We start from the raw sequence: 20,642 nt of genomic DNA on the forward strand, positions 1-20,642 counted from the left end.
CCAGGTGGCCCCACGAGAGCCCAAGCACCGTGTTGAGGTCAGCACAGCCATTGACAAGACCAGACCAACAAGTCTGCCTCTCCTCAACCCTCCTGCACATAAAGTCCAACATGGTGCAGTTGCTCACCTCTCCTTTTTTGGGGGGCAGACCATTTCCTCAGCCAGCGCTTTAGTGGTATTCAGAAGCATTATGTGTAGCTACATACATCAACCTACCTTGTAACTATTCTGATACCAGGCTGCCATTCATCAGCCCCCCTCCTCCCCCACCTGGCTGGGGACAGAGTTAAACTTAATATACTTCAACATCAGACTCTTCACTGCTCTTATTTTATCACCACTTGTAGGGGCATAGAATAAAAGAAAAATAAATAATGGATTAATGTATGTCTGGAGAAAAAGGACAAAGACTTTATAAATTAAATCCATCTTTCCCTTGCTAAACAGGGCATTTCAAAGTGCCAAAGCTGGAGACAGTCACCTCAGTTAAATATCTTCAGAAGGGTAAACAGGTCTTTTAGTACTATTAATCACCTTAAAGACCATGCTCTTCACCCTCAATTTCACGAGTTTGGATTATTTTGTTTAAACCTGCATCTGATTTTAATTACTTTTTTTTTCCTTTCTAACAACCTATAGAATTATTTGGAAGCTTCCACCCATTGCCATTCACTTGGATGGCAATATATGAATAAATTAATTGCTTTTTCTATCCAGATCTTCAAAGATTCTATCATAATCAAGTATTTCCCAACAAGAATAGCTGAGGGGGTGAAAGGAAACCTGTCAGATATTGTCTTTTATGAACGACCATCTAGACTAGGGCAAAACATTTCTGAATTGGCTTAAGGAATTTGACTCCTCCACTTGTTGAGGTGAGGGATAAACACCTAAGTTTTTTCTAACGTGCTTTTTATGTCAGTAAAATACATAAGCTTTCCCAATCACTGTTCTCAGATATCTAACATGCATTTGCGATGGAAGCTTCTCCTCCATTTAAAGGGTTTTTGTATTATTTAGGCACTTATTTTTTTGGATGATGCTTCTTTGGAAGCATCATTTTGAGAGGGAAAGTGACATTCTTTCACAAATTATTAATATGTTAAACAGGAAAATTATTATAGAACTATAGAATGGTTTGGGTTGAAAGGGACCATAAAGATCACTTAGTTCCAACTCCCCTGCCATGGGCAGGGACACCTTCCACTAGAACAGGTTGCTCAAAGCCCCATCCAGCCTGGCCTTGAGCCCTTCCAGTGATGGGTCATCTCAGCTTCTCTGGACAGCCTGTTCCAGTGCCTTACCACCCTCACAGTAAAGAATTTCTTCCTTATATCTAATATAAATCTATCCTCTTTCAGTTTAAAGCCATTCCCCCTAAATACCTTTGTAAAAAGTCCCTGTCTAGCTTTCTTGTAGGTCCCCTTTAGGTACTGGAAGGCTGCTATGTAGTCTCCCTGGAGCCTTCTCCAGGCTGAACAACCCCAACTCTCTCACCCTTTCTTTACAGGAGAGGTGCTGCAGCCTTCTGATCACTCTCATGGATCTCCCCTGGACCTGCTCCAACAGATCCATGTTCCTCTTATGTTGGAGGCCCCAGAGCTGGATGCAGTACTACAAATTGGGTCTTGCAAGAGCAGAGTAGAGGGGTAGAATCACTTCACTCAGCCTGATGCCCACTCTTCTTCTGCTGCAGCCTGGGATATGGTTGACTTTCTGGGCTACAAACACACATTGCTGGCTCATATTGAGCTTCACATCAACCAACATCCCAAGTCCTTCTACTCAGGGCTGCTCTCAATCCATCTTCTGCCCAGCTTGTATTTGTGCTTGCAATTGCCCCAGTCTACCTGCAGGACTTTCCACTTGGCCTTATTGAACTTCATGAGGTCCACATGAGCCCAGCTCTCAAGCCTGTCAAGGTGCTTCTGAATGGCATTCCTTCCCTCCAGTGTGTCAACTGCACCACACAGCTTGATGTCATCAGCAAACATGCTGAGGATGCACTCAATCCCATTGTCCATGACCCCTGAGTAATGCCACTCATCACTGGTCTCCACTCTGACACTGAGCCATTAACCACAACTCTTTGAGTGTGACATCCAAACAATTCCTTATCCACCAGGTGATCCATCTGTCAAATTTTCTCTCCAAGTTAGAGACAAGGATGTCCTGTAGGACAGTGTCAATTACTTTGCACAAACCCAGGTAGATTGCATCAGCTGCTCTTTCCTCATCCACCAGCGCTGTAACCCCATCACAGAAGGCCACTGAATTTTTCAGGCACAATTTATCCTTAGTGAAGTCATGTTGGCCATCAGCAATCACGTCCTTATTTAGCCTTTGCACAGTTTCCAGGTGGATCATCTCCATGATCTTGCTGGGTACAGAGGTGAGACTGACTGGTCTCTTGTTCCCTGTGTTTTCCTTTTTTCCCTTTTGAAAAATGGGGTTTATGTTCCACTTTTCCAGCCAGTGGGAACTTCACTGCATTACCATGATTTCTCAAATATGATGGATATTGGCTTAATAACTTCATCTACCAGTTGATGCCCAGCTCTCTCCCGGCCAGCAGGTGGCAAGTGTTTGTCCCTGGCAAATTATTGTGCATGGAGACAAAAAAAACCTCTGGTAGGAGACTTGTCCAGCTGATTGATGGGTAAGGGTGTTAAAACATGATTTATCAATAAATGTCACTTCAGAATTAACAAAGCTGATAGGAATGTAGCCAGCAGGAACCTTAATTTATCTATGAACAAGTCTCCTCCCCTCCTTCTGGGGGCTTATTGCCTGCACTAATCGGGTCTTGGGTCTTTTCGTGATAGATGCCTGAATGCAAGGCAGCGGATTTAAACATAATAATGACAATGACTCTGATAATGGCCGGCTCCATAGCCTAAAGCTGACCATGGGGAGCGTGAAAGCATCTTGGCCCAGGCTGGCACAGCACTTTCCTCCCTTCCTGCTGGGAGATTATCTCCACCCTCAGGTGTTTAACCTGCTATGAGGGTCAACCCTCTTTGACCTGTTGTGTTCTGACACTAGAATTGACATGTAAAGGTATTTTAAAACGTCCCTATTGATTTCACTACAATGGCTCCTTTGCAGCACAATGACTGCAATCCTGGAGCTTCTGGTGGGGCTGGGCTTGTCTTGGCAGCGCCTCTGGCTCCCAGCTGTGTAGGGCAGGCTCTGGTGCAGGCTGGTTTCTTCCAAGCCTTTTTCTTGCTGACTTCTGTCTGCCACCTTCTCCAAGGCCCTGTTACAGCATCCAGTTGGAATCCTGCAACAGAGGGAGGTTGTTGGAGCTCTTTTAGTGACCTTCTGTTGCTTAGTGATTTCTCTGCTGTAAGGGGGTCTTCTCAGGGCATGAAAAATGGGAGCAGAGCTGATGGACACTGTCAGAAACTTGGAAGAACTAGAATAGGTATATTTTAATGCCCCAAAGTGATGTCAGTTCATACTTTTTGCCCTTAGATATTCAGAGGTTTTTGCAAAGACAGATGAGGGTAGCAATTCTTATTTTTGCAAATGGGAAAAAAAGAGCCACAGATGAGCTAAACTATTTTCCTTGCACTACAGAATCTGATGCCAAAAATAGAGCCCAAATCCATGTTAATGGAGCTCAGAAAAAATACTATGCAGAAGTGAGACACAAAGCATGTACTTCTCACAGCCAGCTTTGCCTCCTTCTTTCATGAAGGCATATTCTTCAACGGAAGGAGTCTCAGTGCCTGGCCTGGATGGGATCTGCAGCACATGTCAGCTCTCTGGGCTGCTGGAACCAGCCTTTGCTTTGTGTGCTCTACAACACATCGCTTCTCCCAGTGTATGGGGGAGAAAGAGCAATAAAGGTACATCATAGTTCAAGTGAGCTATTCTAAATCTCATTCTCATAAGCAGCAGATCAACACATTTGTAACCTCTGTTCACTATCTCTTCATTAAAATCCAAAGCAAGGGAAATTTATCTCTTGAACGTTTCAGTCTGTGAATCTGGTCAAGTCCTTGTCTTGGTCCTGTTGCCTATGTTTTCCTAATCCCATTTGTTCAGTTCTTTTTGCCCAGTTAGATCACTGTGTATGTGCCTCCATAACCTTGCTTAGGAGCCCATCTAATAGTCTGCTAAGCTAGTAACTCACCCGCCATTGGAACTGGTCATCGGAGCGCATCTATCCCCATTGCAGCTGAGGCTCTAGTTGCTGTCCAGAATATCCCAGGCAGCTTGCTTTCAGTTGCTTTTCTCAATTTTTTTAATGTAGTTATTTGTTATAGGCTGTTAGGTATACTTGGAATTTCCTTCTCCTGCATGGCGGAATTTCTTTTTGTGCAGGCTTTCTACTTGGAGATTAAGCCTTTTTGTTATTTTAAATAATAAACAAATTGTCAGAACTTCGTACCTACTTAAACTTTCAAGATTATAATTAGCACATATGTGGGGAAAAAAATCTAAGACATACATGGTCTTTAAAAGAAGGACAGGTGTCTGAATTGCTTGATTAAAACCCTACTGTCAGCTACACCAATTATGCCGTTTAGAATTTGCTCGCTACTAGTCAATTATTAAAAAAAAGAAAAAAAAATAGTAATTTTATGTTGAAATACTGATGGCCTGTTACATCTCTTATGTCCTCAATAATAGTAAGTAGCTACTCTTTTCATATGCTACTCACAGTCTAGAGCCTGGTGGCAAGGCAGGCAGATGAACAACATCCATTGCAAAACCACTTGCTTCTGTTACAAGTGTTGTCTGTGCCTCAGCTGCTCCGGGGTAGAGGGTTTCAGACTCTTCTTTGAGTGCTAATATTAAAATATTTAGCTCCAGCATGCACCATAATAACTATTTGCTGTTGTTTTATACATATTACTTTATATGTTTCAGATATCAAAAGATGACAAGTAGGACATGAGTAATTTAAGATAAGGTGGGGCCTTTGGATGAGTGACAAATTCAGCACAAGCCTGAAAACCCAAGGTGAATTCAGATAGTCCAACTAATATTTGGCATTTATTTCAACCTTCTCACTATGGTGTTTAGTGCTGAACTTGAAGAATACTTTCCACAGGTGTGGAGAGAGGTTCCTAAAAGAGAAAAAAAATGATAGTAGAGGATGCAGAGGTTGTATCACAGTGGATGTGCTGTGAGCATCCAAAGAGATTAAACAAAATAGTTAAACAAATAATTCTCATTCCAACGAATCATCAAAGTTTTAGCCATGTTTTGAGTGTGAGACTGAGTTAAAATGGTAACTAGGGATGGGGTAGTGTGAGACAACAGCCTTGTTAGTACTCCTTTCCCGCCTAAGGACAGTGTCATAAGGTACAAAGACAACATTCCTTAAAATAGGAAAGTTTCATTATCTCATCGCTTTATTTCTGCATTAGATATTTGCACACTAGAACATAAAGTCTAAAATTACTGTTTTGTTCTTTGCTCCTGACCATTTTGCTTCTTAATTCTCGTGTGTAAATTAATGTGTGTGCATTTAGAAAGGCATGTTGAAGTAAGGACAGTAAAAATGTATACGCTACCATGGGAATGTAATAGGTTTTCATGTTTACAGTTCACCAGAGCTGCACAAAATACACAATGTTTGTGTTACCAGATTTAGAAGCCTAAACTTGCAATAACAAAATAACAAATCACATGCCTGAAGTCTGAAGTGAAACCTGAAGTAAAATGAATATCATACTTTCGTTCGTATTTTACAGTACACAGGATTTACTTTGTTAAATAGGTACATTGACAGCTTTTAATAAATATTTTGATATATGTGAACTCATGGGACTAAAGATAATATCAACACTGAATTTTCATAATTTTATATTGCTAATGAAGTAGGAAATAAAGTCTAACAAAACAGTAATACCAGTGCCTTTTAAGCTATTGTGACACCATTATAATGAGTCTGTAGTTACAAGACTGGAAGAGTGAGTGTATATGTGTGTATACATTTTCTTTTTTTTGATCACTGTTTTGTTAGTCTTGGAGATCAAAGTGTCTTATGTTTTAGCCAGAGGTCAGATTGCCATTCTGACCTTTATTAAGCTTTGTCATTTTAACTGAATATTTTCGTTTCTGATTTTTTTTTTTCTTTTTTTTTTAAATTAGTGAGTCAAGAAAACTGTCTCTGTCTGGCATTGGTCAGGGCAAAGCAGGTTTCTTTTGGAGAAAAACACAACTTCATGGAGTAAATCCTAAAACTGGTCCTCCCCAATCAGACTCCCAATGTCTGTGAAGTTTGCTTCGGGAGTTTCATGGATTAGAACAGAACTGAAAAAAAATCTGAAAAAAATTACTCCTCTTATGAAAAAATATGGTGCTCCAGGTACAGCACTTGAGTGTTTTTACTTCTTCACAGCATGTTTTAGCTGAGGAAGAGGAAGAATTCTTCAGGGCTCCAGGGGAGCAACTGATTTCTTACTGATGCTGAACATCTCAACAGGTAGAAAAAGGCAACTTTTAGAAAGATTCCCATGGAACACCTCAGGAGTATTGAACTGAAGCTTTTTGTGGTCTTATTAAAATTCATTTCATGATTTTGAGGTTCTATGGGTTTTTTTTCTTTTTTTTCTTTTTTTTTTTTTTTTTTTTCCCCCTTGGTAGTGGGTTTTTCAAGACCACAAATGTCCTTGGCTACTCCTTGTCGATAAACAGTTACAAATCCCCTGTAGTACTTTACTACAATGTCTGTAAGCTAAAATAAAAAAAAAAAACGCAACAAAAGGGAACCCAAAGAGCTGGAAAGAGCATTTGCTTTTCCTAATACGAAGGCTTCTTACCAGAAATTGATTTCTTGATTTTTTTAAAATGCCTTTTAACATAAATATACCCCCATTACATTTCAGGTTTCAAAAAGTAAGAACATATACGATTGACATCTGTAAATACATCTACATGGTGCATATGTGCCCTTTTCAGTGGTTCTATTGAACATATTTCATCCTAAGAAGCGTGACCTTGAGTTGTTTTTGTTTTAGTAAACCCAGCCTGGTTAGGAATCTTCCATTAATGTCCTAAAATGAAAGCTTTAGCTCAGGCCCTTGGGATATTTGGGACAAAGGAATTTCACTGTCCTCTATACACTGTAATCCATTTGTTAAAATATATGCTGAATAAGATGGATTTTAACTTGAAATATTACATTTGTTTTTAGGGTGATACCATGTTTGCCTGATCTTTTCTTCTTGTTGCATTTTCTCTTAACCTCATCCCTTATATGTAATTTAGAATAACATTTCTACATATTTGAAGAAAAGAATATAGGGAAAATCATCAGAAGACTTCCCACCCTGCCCTGCTTCCTTTTGTATATAATCAGCTGTTTTCTTACTTTTCTGGATTTTTGTTGTGTTGGTTTCCCCACCTCCAGGCAAACCTGAAGAATGGAAAAGATTTTATCACATGTTAGAGCTACCACACTTGATAGGCAGGTTCACCCCATTTAAGCTATGAATGCTTCGGCAGGTAACTAACCACATGATATGAGAATGTATAATTTGAGGAGGAGCTTTAGTATTAAGAAATCCAGGTAGGTTTTAACCAGGATCTTGTTACTGTCCCAAGGAACATGAGGAAAGAGTTTTAGTAGCTGCTATTGAAACAGGATGACATGGATTGGAATGGGATATATAGTCTGTGGTAAGAGTATGGAGAAAACAAATGTAATAAAGTGACACCACATTTTACTAAGTAACTACTAAGTATTTACTATTAGTAGTTGTTCAGATTGTTGTACAGTCTAGGAATGCCTGGAGGAAGGTCTGGGCTGGCTGAATCCACCCTATATTGTGGTCCCTGCCATCCTCACTCCTCTGGCCTGGGGAGCAATGGCCTGTCCTTGAAGACTTCTGCTGAGCTATTCCTTTCCCATTTCACTAGATAAAAATCTTCCACACGACCTAGCATATTAAGCTTTCTATGATCACTTGATGCTGGTAGGTCTGGTTGCATTGCAGCGAAATGCATACCAGATCAGATAATGCCATTCATGGTGTCAGGAGGTATGTTCAGACAATGATTAGGAAGAGTCTCACAGTCCTTGAGGGCGTGTCTCCCATGAGAGTAAGAAGCAATATGGCCCAATGTCAGAAAGTGGTGGCCATCATGTTCAGGGCAGTATTGGGACAAAGAGAGAACCCCTCAAATTGGTGCCTGCTCAGAAGAGAAGGAGATGATGAAACAGAAAATCACTGAGTGACTCTGGGGAAGTAATGGCAGTCCCTGTACTCCTGGTGAAACCTGTGCTGACCTCTTCCCTTGCTGTAGCCAGTTGTGCTCAGCTTCAGAGCACTTTGTAGCCTATGTAAGGGCTTGGCAGCAGGAGCTGATTGCTCTTTCAGTGCTGTCTGCCAGCAGGATTGCTCTCTGTGTTCTGTGATGGTTATCTGGCTTGCATGTTTCTGAGTGGGGTGATGGGTAATGGGAAAGGCAGAAGAACAGGTAATGAAAAAAAGAACAGGTAGAAGGTATCAGTTCCTACCTGAATACCTGTGAAAATGGGGCTGGGTTTTTAGTCACCTTATCAGACCAAGGTAATGGTCAGGGGAGTAATGGAGGGTGGAGAGGAAACAATATAAGGAGGAGAGGAGGAAGCAAGAGATGAAGTTAAGACTGTGTCTGAGAGAACAGAAAGGGAGATAGTGTGGTGGAGATGATCAGGTGAGGTGGATTGGAAACTCTCTTAGCAGGGAGGAGAAAGTGTTCACAGCCTGGGCTAACATGGAATTTCACTTGCACCTTAAATCTGCTGCAATATAATTGCCTCCCACCTTCTCTAGCTATGCAGAACTTTCTGCTGGTGAAGCCAGGTTAGGTTGATCACCTCGTTCTTGGAGTTCATAGTCTTTTGTTAGGGTTTATTAACATTACTGCTCCTTTCCAGCTTGCAGACAGGAACCTTAGGTACAGTGAGGTTGTGTATCGCCTCACACAGATACTTCCTCCTAACTCCTGGTGCTTAGCCACCAAGACTGTGATATTAAACTCCTCATAAGTTACTTCCAGGGCAATGTAACTCAAAATAATAACAAATGGGCAGTTTTGTATCTCACATGTCCATTGGTGCCCGCAGCTACAGCTTGATTTCTCCTAATATCCTTAAAGGAGCTAAGAACCAAGGATTTGTGGGATGACATTGGAGGGCTGTGGTAATGCAAGACAAAAAACACATTCCACTTCTTCAGTAAAGACCATCATCAGTAAAGATGAAATCTTGATTATTTACTTCACACCCCTAGCATGGTGCTGGACTCAAAACTCACACACACACACATTCAGAAGGATTTTACATAGGTATGATCAAAGTTGTTCAAAACCAGATCCACTTGCAGCCTAGATACGCTTTTCATGGGGCTGAAACTTCAACTGCAGCTTTGCTTCAGGATAACCCTCACACAATAACTACTCTGGCCTTACTCTGTCTGCTGTATAAAGCTTGGCTCAGGCACACACAAAATGTGATTTCATACCTTTAGGAAGCTGTAGGAGCTAACTTGAAGCCATTGATACCCAAATATCAGTTGCTAATGCAAAGCTTATAACAAATGCAGAGACACAAAGAAATTTTTGGAATTTTTCTTAAATTCTGTATTAGGAAATTTACCTTGATAGTGAGATGTCAGGTACTTAGTTTTAGTACTTCAGAGAAATATTAATACTTCAGGAATGAAAATGCTTTTGTAGAGTTTCCTATTGAGTACTGGGAAAAGTGTGTGATTCCTTATCAATCACAAGACCAAACGTGATAAAAGCCCACTTCTGCCCATGCTTTGTTTTCCAAACACTCAACCACGGGGTTTGCCTGGAAGCAGCCTCTCTAATGGAAGGTTCTCTAAGAAAGAAATGTCACTCCTCATCAGTGATACTGTACACAAAGGCAGGCAACTGAAAGGCTCAGGAGACACTCCTGCACTAAAGAGCTGAACAATTGATCCTGGCCACAGCACTATTAAGAGTCCTTGATACCCACTACCTCAGAGACAATGTATTGTACAGAGAATTGTGGTTTGTTGTCAGTGGCCTGCAGAAAGCGTAATGGAGGTACTTGGTCCTATAGATTGTTTAGAAAGGCAGACATTAATGAGAAGAAAAATGCTGCTCATGATCAGAAAATGAAAACCCAGTGCAAATAACAATGGCATTTAATTACAAACCCTTGTATCCTCCCACTGGTTATCCTACCAATGCAGCTCCCCTCTTGCAGACATTCTTAACACAATACAGTGTTTTTGAGGTCTGTTATTCAGATTCTTTCTGGTCTGGAAGTTGTGTATTTCTGTGTGGAAAATAAATGGTGAATAATTAACAGCAAACATCAGTCTCAGGTATCGACTCTTATCCTAAACTCCAGCGATGCAAACCAGAAGCAGTTTGCATTGCTGAGAAGTGCACTGTAAGCTGTACCTTTTACTGTCTTTGCTATTGCCAGGACAACCATCTGTCACAGGTTGAAGAATGGAAAAGAGGTCTTCTTTTCCCCTCCTAGTAGTTGAAGAAGGGTTAACCAACTCAAACAAACTGAATGAAGACAAGAGCAAAGCTTTTCATAACAACATGTACAGCTATTTTAATGTGCAGTCTCTGCTGAATCAGAGGAAGTCAGGACAACGGAGGAGTTTGCCTCAGTTGATGAGGACTGGGTTAGGGAGCAATTAGGCAATCTGGATATCCATAAATCCATGGGTCCGGATGGGATGTACCCGTGGGTGCTGAGGGAGCTGGCTGAGGTCATTGCTAGACCACTCTTTATCATCCTTGCCAAGTTTTGGGAAACGGGAGAGGTGCCTGAGGACTGGAGGAAAGCAAATGTCACCGCAGTCTTCAAAAAGGGCAAGAAGGAGGACCCGGGTAACTCAGCCTCACCTCCACCCCTGGGAAAGTGATGGAACAACTTATCCTTTGTGCCATCTCAAGGCATATTAAGGATAAGAGGGTCATTAGGGGCAGTCAACATGGCTTCACCAAGGGGAAGTCATGCTTGATCAACCTCATTGACTTTTATGAGAACATGACGAGGTGGATAGTTGATGGCAGAGCGGTGGATGTGGTCTACCTTGACTTCAGTAAAGCATTTGACACAGTCTCCCACAACATCCTTACAGCTAAACTGAGGGAGTGCGATCTGGACGATTGGGTAGCAAGGTGGACTGCGAACTGGCTGAAGGAAAGAAGCCAGAGAGTTGTGGTCAATGGGGCAGAGTCTTGTTGGAGGCCTGTATCTAGTGGAGTGCCTCAAGGGTCAGTACTGGGGCCAGTATTATCTGATATATTCATCAATTATTTGGATGAGGAAATAGAGTGTACTATCAGCAAGTTGGGAGGAGTGTCTGACATGTCAGAAGGCTGTGCTGCCATTCAGTGAGACCTGGACAGGCTGGAGAGTTAGGTGGGGAAAAAATTAATGAAATATGACAAGGGAAAGTGTAAAGTATTGCATCTGGCCAGGAACAACCCCAGGTTACAGTATGAGTTGGGGAAATGACCTATTAGAGAGCAGAGTAGAGGAAAAGGACCTGGGGGTCCTGATGGACAGCAGGATGACCATGAGCCAGCACTGTGCCCTTGTGACCAAGAAGGTCAGTGGCATCCTGGGGTGTATTACAAGGGGGGTGGTTAGTAGGTCGAGAGAGGTTCTTGTTCCCCTCTACTCTGCTCTGGTGAGACCACATCTGGAATATTGTGTCTGGTTCTGGGCCCCTCAGTTCAAGAAGGACAGGGAACTGCTGGAGAGGGTCCAGCACAGGGCAACAAAGATGATTAAGGGAGTGGAGCATCTCCCTTATGAGGAAAGGCTGAGGGAGCTGGGTCTCTTTAGCTTGGAGAAGAGGAGACTGAGGGGTGGCCTTATTAATGTTTACAAATATATAAAGGGTGAGTGTCAGGAGGATGGAGACAAGCTCTTCTCGGTGACAACCAATGGTAAGACAAGGGGTAATGGATTCAAACTGGAACACAAGAGGTTCCACTTAAATTTGAGAAGAAACTTCTTCTCTGTGAGGGTGAAAAAACACTGGAATAGGCTGCCCAGGGGGGTTGTGGAGTCTCCTATTCTGGAGACATTCAAAACCCGCCTGGGCGCCTTCCTGTGCAGCCTCATCTAGGTCTTCCTGCTCTGGCAGGGGGATTGGATGAGATGATCTTTTGAGGTCCCTTCCAATCCCTAACATTCTGTGATTCTGTGACTTTCGGAGACCTTTGAATCCCATTTAACTGTTGCTGCTGTTGTGAGAAAATTAAAAAGAAAAAAAAAAACAAACCACAGCGAAACCCAACACAATCACCACCACCACCAAAAACAGCTGCTGACTGTGAAAGTTAGGTCTAGCATACACTCCTAATGAAAACACATGAAATGGTGGCAATGGTCCATCATCGAGTGGGAAAGTGGTAGCCTGTGAAACAGAGTTGCCTGACACATTTTGCAGCTGCTCGAGGTGTGCTGAATTCTCTGCTGGCGAATTCAGATGATGCCAGGGAAGGAGAAAAAAAAGGGAAAAAAAAAAAAAGAAAGAAAAGGCTGATTTCCTTTTACTAAGATTTGGTAGCTTTTAGACCTCCAGCACCAGTGCAGTGACAGAGTTAGAGACAGAGGCGGTGAGAGCCACTGGAGATGTCCACACCTTCCCTGCCCTGTTTTAGCCACCTGCAGTTAAACTTGCATTGACTTCACTGGGTGCTGTTTTGGCTGTGCTGGGAGGCACTGAAATATCACTTCAACATCATAATATTTCTGTTGGCATCACTAAAATGAAGTGAAATACACCAGCTGGCTCTGCTGCCCTCAGACAGGGTGCAGGAGAATGCAGGGTTCTGTCATGCCTTCCCAATGCTGTTAGCATTTTGTGTAGGAGACTAAAACCCCAGCATGCTGAGTACAATCCTCCATCAGCAATAGCTAAATATTCAGAAAAAAGACACCTCAACACGGAGATGCTATCAATATGCATCTGTCACTGTAAGTTTTATTGCAGATGCAGTTAAGGGGAAACAGGTGGTGACAAAATGCATCTCTGCACAAATATGTTCTTAACAGGTAATTTTAATTTTGCTGCTATGAAGAAGTATCGGTAAAAGAACAAAATGTAAGTGGCTGTATATTTTCAGATAAAATTGCTATCCTTAGTTTGCCCTTGCACAGTTCAGCATCAGTGCATTATTGATTAGAATTAGGAAGTTAATAAGGTTTGGGCTAATTAATCAGGTGGGTAGGGACTGGAACTGCACTGCAAGGCTTAATCAAGTCATCAAAGCTCTCAAGCCATGAAAAAGGTAATTAAAGGAAAAGGAAGCCTGTTATATAGTAACAGTAATCTAGGAGAGGACAAGAGCAAGATAGAGAAGCTCCATTTTGTTTTGTATGCTTCTCTGATACAAATCAGACCAAATGACCCAGGTACAGTGCTCAGCTTCCTATCAGCAAATCAAGTTGGATGAATTTATAAATCACGTCAGAGAGAAATTTAGTTCAGCTAGTCTGATTGCCAAGAAATCTATGTTTGCTCATAGAGTTTTTTGTTTGTTTGTTCCAATACCAAGGCCTACAGCACATGTCTTACAGCCTGGGACTGTTATCCCAAGGTTGCTGAATATGGAATGAAACAACATGACTTACAAATATAATTTAAAAAAACCTCAACATGGTTGTTAAGGTAAAATTGCAAAAATGTGAAAGCATTATTTCGTGGCCTATTGAGTGCTTATTATAGAAGGCTGAATCTCAAACTTTTTTTTACTCAATTTTGCTTTCTTGAAAGTAATCTAAGTACTGCAAAAAACTTCAGTGCTTTTATTAAGAAGCAATTTTATAGTCTATCTGATTGTCTTTTGCAGCTCATTGCTGTCACATTAACATAATATAGGTGATTTTTTTTTGGCAAAGACCATCCAAGAAATAACCACTGATGGCCTAAAAACAGCATTTAATATGTGTCTTGCACATTTATAGTCACCGATGAATCCAATGTTCAGACGCAAACTAGCCACAGTGAGCTGAAGTAGCAGCTTACTTACATCCAGTGTCAAACTATGCGCTATTTTACTGGAAATTTCAGAAGAAAATAAAGATTTTTTGTTCAGTAATTTACATTTTCAAAACTAAAATTTCCACATTTTAATATTTTTTATCATAAAAAATAAATAAAATAATCTTTTGGAGAAAAACTCAGAGAAGTATTTAAAGAAACTGTCACTGAAGGAATGAAGTATAGTAAAGGAGTAGGTGAAGCATTTGAATTTTCATGAGCTGACATTCTCATCTTATGTTCTTACCTGAGGGCATTTTGATTTCACAAGTGTCTAGCAAAAAAAGTCACACAACAATGTAGTGAAACATTGATAACAAGGCTAACACTTTGGAGAAAACCCATAGCAAATACACCAGCTCTGGTGATAAATATTTTGGAAAAAGTCCGTAATAAATACATCAAACCTACTGGATAACGTTTTGGAATGAATAAAGGAAACATATCAATACCTCTTTTATGTGAAATGCTACATCTTTTATGAAACATCTTTGACACTCTGCAAAGTCAGGAAAAGTAAAGAAAGAAAAAAAGTGTATTTTTAGAAGATTTCAAAGTTCGAACAAATGCAAAGAAATAATTCAGGCCTCCATTACACAAAAGCAGAAACAGGACATAAGACCATGTCTGTGTTTCTTGAAACATAATACAATAATATTGATATAAGTATTGATTCAGATCTAAGGTTAAAAACATTCTATCTGAATCATGATTTTTAGAAAAAAAAAAAAAAGGTGAAAAGAATAGTATAGAAAAGAAGACAGGTATAGAAAAATACTACTCCTGATAGGCTTTTAAAGTTTCCTGCTGCCTGCATGTTAGAGATTTCATGAGCTGAGTTTGCATTTAGATCTTTTTGCTGATACAGTCCTTGAAGGAACATTTTTACTGCGAGTATATCAAGTTCTTTTAGAGCCACTTTTACTGCTGTCAACCCTTCAAAAAACACGGCAATGAGTGTAATTACACCCTACTACTTTTTAAACCTGGTCACTGACAATGTCATTTTAAAAGACACAGAAGAATCTGCTTCAGGTCACATGTGTTACAGGGAGGTAAGCCCAAGGTTTATGTGGCTGGCTTTACTTCACCAGGTTTCATGTCAGGAAGTGACAGTGTGCCTGTACCTATGTCCTCACAGTGACAAAGCAGCCCTTTTGTCAGCTAGAAACGAGAGGTTAATTAACAGCACAGGTTTCCACCAGCATTGGAAAAGAAAAGGTTTTAACTGCAAGTAGGGCAGTTTCTTTGTGGTGTGCAAGGGCCCTCCTGGCCTCGTGAAGTGATCACTTTGGGAGTTCACACTCAGCAGGACTCTGATGGGTTTGCTACTGTCACCATTCACATTTCCTGCTTGGACGTCTAGCCCCCAGAGACTTTAAACATCTACTGCCAGTTCATTGTTTATGGGACACAGAACAGCTGTCACCTGATGCCACCATGAGTCATATTCTAGACAGCAATAATCCAGAACTGAAAATCTTAACAAAACATCAGTGATCCCTGAACTATCCAGTTATTTCACCTATTGATGAGTAACCCTAATGTAGACACTCTTCATCCAAATGGCCTCTCAAATGGGGGCAAATCATTCTTGCATGCACGCTCATATCCTCATTGAGGTAACACTCCAACTGATCTAATGAGAATTTCAGTAGTATAAAAGCTGAACAGAGACTGAGTGAAGGAGTTTTGAATTTCAGCCTGCTGTTAATATATTCAAGCAGCAACGTCCACATGTTCTTTCTTCCTGGTTTGTAAGATATATGGCCTAATACAAAACCATTGCTCAAAGACCTGGAGAAAACAAAAACAGCATGAGGAAAGATTTAGCTTTGAGAACACCAGTAAGATTTTAATTAGCCAGGTTTATAATAAAGATGGCCAATGGGTGTTTGCCTTTTGAATTGATCTAAAAGGTTATAAAGTGAAGGTATCAATCATTAATGTAATCACTATGGCTGGAAGTGTGCAGGGTCTATAGGTAGGTGATAGATGAACATAAGTGCTGACACATTCGTACATCATTAATGCTGAGTTTATCACAGTAATCACCAATAATGACTGCAGTCTTGTGTCTCAGCCAGGCAGGGCATAGTGGTGTGAGCTAGGAAAATGGGAAACTTGGAACAACAGTGGGAAGCAGAGCTGCTTGATGTCGAGCAAGCTTTTAATAGACCATATCCATCATTCACTGCCAAAGCAGTCTGAGAGTTAGTTAGCCTTTCAAAATTATATCCAGTTACTGCTATCTGCCCTGCTTTGGGAATATTCAGTGCTCATAGCATGGTACTAATGTGTTGTTTTTTTTTTTTTTTTCTGTTCATGTCTAGTTTAGTGATGGTATATACTTCTTCATCCTGGTGTCCTGCACAGGAAGAACTATCATTTAAGTGATACATGAAATATCATATCCCGTTTTAAAAGGGCACCTGCAAATGCTGTAATTACTTACTGCCTTGGGAAGATCTTTAAATTTGAATTTTAGAGTCACTGAGCTTCTAACAGGGTGGAAACTTAAATCTTTCAGTCATTGAGTGTTGGGTAAATGTCCCTCTTGTTTGTGAGATGAGGCCATAATCCATTTAATCACTCAGTTGAGGTGTGTTGGTTACCTGAACTGATATCACCAGATACTTGGCTGGAGGTGCCAGTAGAGTAACAGCTTTGTGCTGGGTCTTTGACAAGACCGTTTTCACTCAAAGGGATGTATTAGCTCCTCCACTATCTCTTTCATTGCTTCAGCAACAGAAACAATGACTGCAGTAAGAGTGGTTGCCTAAATGACCTGCAGAAAAGTAGTTATTTTTGTTGTCATTGTGATTAGAGGATTAGCGTTAGAACTAGTATTAGTATTATACTCTGGGGGTGATATAGAGCATGCAGTTTTATGAAGTAAATGTTGTTTTTTTAAATAAGAAAAATGTTCATCTCTTTTTAAATTTTTGACTGTTAAAGTGCCTGCTCACATATATGTGTTACTCCTAGCACTACTCTTCCTTTGGAGAACAACGACATAGTCTCTTATTTATCTCTTTACTTTAAATGTTCTAGGCAAATACATCTTTGTGGCTAGATACCAGCTCTTACTGTCTATCTGACAGATGAAAGAACATGTATGTTACTTAAGCATGTATGTTGCTTAAGTGCTATTTTCCATCAGAAAAACAGGGTACTATCTGCTCTATCAACCTATGGTAAACCAGGGTTGTGGCAGGGCCATTAAATTGACTTTTTTGGAGTCAGCATAATGAAAACCTGTGCTTGGCTGAAGTGCTCTAAAGCCTTAGAAGTTACACTTCCACCTCTGTAGGCTCAACAAGTCATAAAGTCAGACCTGGCTAATTTCGTTGCTTCAATTTCTCCCTTTCCTGATAGCATGTTGACTTTGTCTTACAATCACTTATGGCACTTAGGACAAGTTATTTGTCCTATGTTGATCTCGTAATAAATTTGCACATTGTCATTATCTTGTTTCTAAGACTTGTGTCTTGTAACAAAAGTAAAATAACAATAAGACATTTAGAGTTGAAGAACCTAAAACTGCATGAAATGCTGCAATTTCTCACAGCACTCAATTTTATAAAAGATGGGATTAAGAGACAGATAAGCTAATATACTCAGAAGGAGCCAGACATAGCAGAGGGATGTTTTGCCATTCAGTACATTTTGATCAAACAAACAGTGAGAATAGAAGAAAGACAGGGAAAAAACAAAACAAAACAAAACCCAAACCCCACCTAAAAAAACCAAACCAAACCAAAACAAAACCACATCAAATGCTTTGGAAATGTTATTTTTTTTCAGGTTGCTTCAGCTGCCTTGAGAAGACCTACTGGTCTAGCTGGAACAGATGACACAACGCAGCAGAATTTGGTACAGTTTGCATTAGTTAGCAAATTTTAAATTGTCACAGAAAGAGGTTCCCCTGTTAGTTGTGAATAGGGTACTAGTACACAGATCAAAGCTAATTATGCCTGAAAAATCCCTTTTTGAACATCACGACTGTGTGACAGGAGGACAGACAAGTGCTCTGGTATTTTTTTCTCCATGGATATCACTGTAAGATAGTTGCTGAGCCAGTGCAAGGGGGAGAAAAAGTGAGGGAGAAATATGTTTGCAGATGTGTCTTGCAATTGCTTTTAGCATTCACTGAGTGCACAGGAAGATCATACAGTGGAGAAGGTAAACAAAACCCTACTGCCTGTCTTTATGAAAGGTTAAGCTAGCCATCTGACTTATACTTTTGCTATGTATAATCTTTTTCCTGTTTTGTAATCAACTGTAATACCAAGTGAGTTTATCCATTAAGTCTGTAGTAGGACTTTTATCATGTGGTGGTTACTTCTAAAGAGAAATCCCGTATCCTTTGGAATTGATACTTATTAACCTTGGCCTAATTGTGGTCTTGAGTTGTCACTCATTTATCATTTATTATTTATCTTCAGACCCTTTAACCTGCTTCTCTATCCATTTTGACAAAACAAAGCTACCCTGGAGGATTTGCTTCGTCTAAAATACATGCAGCTCTCCAAGTTGCAGATGGTTCTGAGTGTTAATATCCAGCAAAATCATCTATTTTAAGGAGAGGTTGGCTTGTTGCACTAAGTGTAAGCTTTGCTGAGCCTCTTGAGAATAAACAAGCACAAAGTTTGTTGTACTGACTGCATTAAAACCCTTTGTCTTGCCTTCTACAGTGTTCTTGTTGCTGATAAAAGTCATGGTGCTGCTTTATGGGTGCTTTTCGATTATTTTTTAAAGCATTTTAAAATTTGTTTAGCTTTTGTTTCTTTGCTTGTTTTTGTTTTGTTTTTAAGTTGGGTCGTTTTTCCAGTGTGGTGCAGAGGATGTGCCCACAAGAAGCTGCATTATATAGCTAAAGAAGCAGTGTACCATTGTGCAGGAGTTGGAGTGAATGGAGAAGAGGGGAATATCTTATACCGGTACATCACCTGCCTTTCAGTGATATGTAGCCATGAATGCTTGTGCTGATCACTGTTAGGTCACAATTTATCATTGCTATCAGGGTTTTACTTTATCAGATCAGTAAGCTGAAAGTCAAAGCTGGCATAGTATATGTTCCATATACATTGTCAACATTGAACTATAGTTGTTTAGTGAAATGGCAAAATGACATTTGGAAATGAGCTCTTCAAAGATTTACCTTTAAGATACTTCAGGAATTTAATTATCAAGTTGTTCAGTTCTTAAAACATGGGAAGATGTTTTTCTTTGTTGCCAGAATTTTGCAGGAGCTGAGACTTTAATTTTATTGGAACATGGTGCAAAGCACTATAACTTACTCTGAGGGATTTTGTGCATAATTTAAAAAATATACTTTATAGTCATACATTAATTTGCTAATTTTAGTATCACAGTATATTTTGAAACTGAACATCTAATTTCTTTGTATTTAAAACACTGAACTGCTCCAACATAATTTTTACCAGCATTCTGTTAAAGAACCAGAAAACACTGACTGGTAAGTGAGTTTGTAATTGAAAAATACCATCTAAACGTATTTCTTCCTCCCTCAACTAGTTCTGCTTCTCAAATTTCCTTTGAACATTAACTAAAACAAAAAATCCACTTTATGGGCAGTTTAAAGGGTAGGAAATACTACATTTCTGTTTAGTTTCAAAAAGGTGAGACAGACCCTTTGTGAACCTACATGTATTGGCTGCAGAGTTGGCTGGCTCACCAGTCAAAGGGTGAGTCAACATGTAAACAATGGAGATGGCTGGCCCTGATGTGGGGAATGAAGCAAATTCCTTGAAAATTCACCCGTATCTGACAGAAATGCAGGGTGGATGCAATTGATTTCACCTGCTTCCTCTAAATTTGTGGCACTTTTAGAGTTTGCGGGGTTATCTTACCTTTGCAGGTTAGAAAATATCTCTGACACCAAACCAATAGGATCCTCAGGGGGATTTGCATCTCTGCTTTCCAGCTCAAGACTGCCTGTAGTAAAGGCTGGATAAAACTCCCCAAAATCTCTTATCTGGAAAACTGCTAAACAATATTTATTCCCAGCCTTCTTTTCCTCAGTGAACCGGACCCAAGTATTTTCAAAAGAATAAAAGAAGTCATAACCTGACCATCTTTTCCCATAAAAGAGGTATAAAAGGACAGGAGAGATGTGAAGATGTGATTTCCTCACTTAATGCATGGGAACTAATGGCTACCTGCGACCAAACATAGCAGTTTTGTTCCTTCATTCCTGGTTGTGCTCTGCTCCCTTTTCTCTGCTACAGATGCTTTTTGATCTCCCCACGAAGAGGCAACTTAGGGAGCAGATTTTTTTTTTTTATGTTGGTTCATTTTTTTCTCCCTTTTTGTAAATTTGGTATTCTGCCTGTCTCACTCTTGAACATGAAGCCAGATAAATGTCATTGATGATGCAGACAAGAGGGAATTTGTGGAAAAGTCTGCCTAGGAGCTATAGGGATAGAAACCAGATGTTTGATAAATTTAGCCATATTATGAAACAACACTGTTTTCTGTCTCCCAGCAGGCAATGGTTTATTTATCAAAAGTTGGAGGAGATTGGAGGAAAATTCTCTTCCTGCTGCAGTAGCCCAGGGCTGGTGCAAAGCTGGGACAGAGGAAGAATAGGTCTTC

Source organism: Patagioenas fasciata, chromosome 2 (assembly GCF_037038585.1).
Source record: "Patagioenas fasciata isolate bPatFas1 chromosome 2, bPatFas1.hap1, whole genome shotgun sequence".
NCBI lineage: Eukaryota > Metazoa > Chordata > Aves > Columbiformes > Columbidae > Patagioenas > Patagioenas fasciata.